Source organism: Octodon degus, unplaced genomic scaffold (genome assembly GCF_000260255.1).
Source record: "Octodon degus isolate 3935 unplaced genomic scaffold, OctDeg1.0 scaffold00120, whole genome shotgun sequence".
Lineage (NCBI taxonomy): Eukaryota > Metazoa > Chordata > Mammalia > Rodentia > Octodontidae > Octodon > Octodon degus.
In genome coordinates this window covers 8,724,919-8,729,455 of record NW_004524696.1, presented here as the reverse complement: position 1 = coordinate 8,729,455, position 4,537 = coordinate 8,724,919, and the positions used below count along the sequence as shown (strand labels likewise).

General features: G+C 36.8%; 1 pseudogene; it reads left to right on the top strand.

Moving 5' to 3' along the window:
- The window catches only part of LOC101583700, a 16,632-nt pseudogene that overhangs the window by 1,004 nt on the left and 11,091 nt on the right, over positions 1-4,537 (top strand).

Here is a 4,537-nt window from a genome sequence, read left to right as displayed (position 1 = left end):
GTAGGGACTTAAAGTTCAACATATCAATACTTGATGAAAAATACCTGTTCCATATTATGCCTAAGATGTTTGATATTCAAACAGATACTGAGGTTAAGCTTAACAGCCTAGGTTGTAGGTTAATAACAATAAGCTTGTCTTCTGGAGGGTTAACAACCTAAGTTTGCAGACCAATTTAGAGAAAAAGGAGGGCAGCAAGGAAAGCCAACATTTTGGCCCTAATCTTCCAAGGTTTATTAAGACTCAGGACATGTGAGAACTTGTACTGTAACATCATGTAACTAGGTAGTGTCCCAAGTTTTCTGATCAAGGAGATTATGGGGCCAAAGAGGAAAGTGATCAGTGATGTAGAGGTGCCTAAGGAGAGTCACAAGGAGAGAAAACATTCTCTCAGGCTTTCACAGGAGCACATTGGCCAAGCAATGGCCGTGACTCATCCACATGGCTGACACTGACAAAGGTTCTACAATCTGAGGTACAGGATCTCAGGATAAATCCCAAGAGGATTTCACTGACCTTCTCAGACCCAAAAGCTACAAGTCTTGTTACATAGGTCCTGCTTTACCTTGTTCTTAACCATCCAGTAGAAACATATAAAAATGCAGTATAAGAAATAATGCCATGCTATTACGTTGAGCTGTAGGGGACTCAGGTCAACAATTTCTGACATTACCAGTGAAACGGAAGACCCAACATTATTATGGACTACTGGACTCTTTTAGAATATCTTGCTGAGTTAACACACCTATAATATTCATATAACGAAATGTAACCAAAAAAAGGGGGATACAGATAATGTCCATTTTGTATCTGTGTATTCAAAATGGATCAGATAGATATATAGTTACATTCTCTTAATGAATAGAGGGATTTGTTCTAATGGTTTTTGTAAATAGGATATCATGTCTGCATCTTGTACAGCAATTAACCACTAGGAAGCATGTATGCAATGTGTTAATTATTGAAACTGTCCTACCAATTTGGTTTGAAACTGTCTCATTGGTATTTGTTTCTCAATAAAATTATGGAAAAAAATAAAAAAGATATTACCCAACAAAAAATAAATAAAGTCATTTGCCTAGGCCAAAAAAAAAAAAAGAATAGATCATAACTAGGGCCCACCAAATAGCTCAGCGGATTAAAGCACCTGCAAGCAGGCATGGGGGCCAGGGGTTCAATCCCTGGGCCTGCCATGTTGGCCGTGCCCCTAGAGCATGCTAAAATGGCAATTAAAGATGGGCATGGTGGTATGCACCTATAATCCTTGCTCTTGGAGGCTCTAAACAGGTGGATCACTACATTTCCAATCTAATAGTGAGACCCTGAAGACCCTGTAAACCCTTCCCTAAAAATACAAAAAAATAAAAAACAAAGATATGTCATAGTTTCTGTGTTCTTTCACAATGCCTCACTCTCCCACTTTAAGGGGTCCTTCTTTCTTTTACTCCAAATTTACTCTGTAGAAGCTATTTTCCTATCTTTAATAAATGTAAAACCTCACTACCATTAAAAGAAAGTAAGTTTCAAGTGATTGATAGTTATCTGTTCATCATTTTAGAATATTCTAACATTGATAGTGTATATAAGAACAGCTAATATAATATTTTTCTAATAGTTAAATTTTATTTTTCCCAAATTATTTACTTAAGGTATGTAAACATTACTCACTGCAAACATGTCCATGCCCACTCCCAATGTGGAAGGTGAGATCAAGGGATGGGGGAGTGAAAAGGGAGAAGGGATGAAAAAAGAGATTAAGATGTGTTATGTATGCTTACCAACTTTCCACAAGAATTTTTCATCCACAAGGAATTTAAACATTATATACAACATGTACTAATAAAGTAAAACAGTTTGTTAAAAAAAAAACTTTTGTCATGAAAGTTTGATACTTATGACTTACATAGTCTTTGTGTATTGGTTTTGTTTTTGTTTTCGTTTTTTGGTACTGGAATCAAACAGGATCTTCTACTTGTCAGGCAGGCACTCATGCCAAAGTGTTATCTCTCCAGTCCCTGCATAGTCTATTAATGGGTTTGTTTATGTGGTCTCATGCTGATGGTTTTAAGAAATGCTAGCTCTTTCCAGTTGGCACCAAGCAATGGGTATCTTTCAGGACAATTGGCACAAGCACCACAAGAGCAGGGGCAAAAGAAAACTCTATCACAAGAAGCAGAAGTATGAGTTGGGGCACCATTCTACCAGCACTAAGATTGGTGCCTGCCACATACACACAGTTTGAGTTTGAGGAGGCAACAAGAAGTACCAAGCCCTGCCCCTAGATGTGTGAAACTTCTTCTGGAGTTATGAGTGTTGTACTCAAAAAACGAGGATCATTGATGTTGTTTACAATGCATCCAATAACAAGCTGGTCTGTATCAAGACTCTGATGAAGAACTGCATGGTGCTCATTGACAGCACACCTTATCTACAGAATCCCACTATGCACTGCCCCTGGGCAGAAAAAAGTGAGCCAAGTTGACTCCTGAGGAGGAGATTTTAAGCAAAAAAAATCAAAGAAAATTCAAAAGAAGTATGATGAAAGGAAAAAGAATGCGAAAATCAGCAGTCTTCTGGAAGAGCAGTTCCAGCAGGACAAGCTTCTTGCCCGAATTGGATCAAGACCAGGCCAATGTGGCTGAGCAGATGGCTGTGTGCTAGAGACCAAAGAGCTGGAGTTCTAGCCGAGGAAAATCAAGGCCTGGAAAGGCAAATAAACCCTCCCTCCTGGTTCAACTCATGTAATAAAGGTGTTTATTGTTCTGTATGAAAAAGAAAAAAAAAGAAATGCTAAAAGGCTTGCTTGTATTTCTGTAATAAACTGCTATTACTTTACAGTGTACTCTTTGCTTAAATTATTTAGAATAAGGTTTTCTTCTCTTTTTTAAAGTCTTTTATTTATTTATTTATTTATTTACAGGGTCTCGCTACACAGCTTGGATTTATAGTAATTCTTCTGTCTCAGCCTCCCCACAGTTGGGATTACAGGTGTGCGCCACCATGTCCAGTTTCAGTGGCCAATACAGTGCATCTAGGGTTCTGGGGCCAGCAAGGCATGTGGTACCAGGGATTAGACCCAGGTCCTTGCACTTGCCAGGCAGTCACTTAGACTGCCAAGCTATCTTCCCAGCCGTTTTCTTATTTTTTTAAGTCATAATTTGCAGAATAACCTTGCAAGTTTCAAAAACAAAGGTTTTTGTCTTCTCAAGTATATGCTCTGTCCTTCTCTAGATATACAATGCTTACATCTATATGACGCAGTTTGCTACATATGAGTTAATACCATGGGTTTTAAAACTACTATTAATGTGTGTGTAGGGTGGCACAACTTTGTAATAATGTAAATGTTATATTTTTGTTGTAAATGAAGATGAAGATTAGGGCTGGACAAGTGAGCATAATATGTCCATCACAGAGATCCAGGACACATGTACAGAACACAGTTTCCAAGTCCTATACCTAGTACCAATCAGAGAATGCTATCTCTAATCCTGACATGAAATCAAGCAGGATTTTCATAGGAGGTCAGAATGAGAGATACAACAATGGCTGCCATTAAACTTTTAGACACTAAAACCTTTCAGTGCTCTCCTGTACACTCTGCAGAATGTACTCCCTTTTCTACTTTTAACCTCCCTACTTTTTGCACATCTCTTGTCCAATTCTTTATTCAGAACAAAAACCTGGAAAGAATTCCTGGGAAGAGCACAGCACCCCAATCTATAGTAACAAAACTTAATCATATATGTCAATAGTACAACTATTGGGTAAAACATCTCTAATTAGTTTAACAATAACCCACAACCGTCAGACCAACTAACATCTCTAATTAGAGGCAGTCTGTTGTAAGAAAAATCTTTAAAATCCAATTTAAAATGTAATACACAAGGATTATACTAATATCCTTATTATAATACTAATATCTTGGCTACAATATGCTTAAGAAATTAATTTGTTCTTAATATAATTTACAATAAAACATTTAATAAGGTCTTTTGTGTGTGTGTGTGTGTGTGTGTGTGTGTGGCCAGCTCAGTCCACCAGGGGGCGGGGCTGGTTGGCATATGGTGCTGGGGGATTGAACCGTGATCCCTGTGCTTTGCTAAGCTTATTCTAAGTAGGTGCTTTAGACCACTTGCCATCTCACCAGCCCTTAATAAGGTCTTATATCTGTGAAAATAATTTGTGTTCTCTATTGTCTTCTTAGGATCAAACATTGAAGAAAACTAAATTTAAGGAAGTTTATATTTACCTAGATATGTAAGATTTTCTTTTATACTTCTAGTTATATATACTATTATGTGATTTGCCTTATTTTAATTATCTTAGTATAATGTAGGCAGTCAAAATTATCTTAATATGTTGTAAGAATTACAAAGTAAACTGCTAAATTGCTACCTTATGTATTGCTTAGTCATATAGCCAGCAAAAGCCATGTAGAGAAAGATATATATAGATATATATAGAGAGAGATATAGATATAGATATATCTATATCTATATAGATATAGATATAGATATCTATATATATATATATG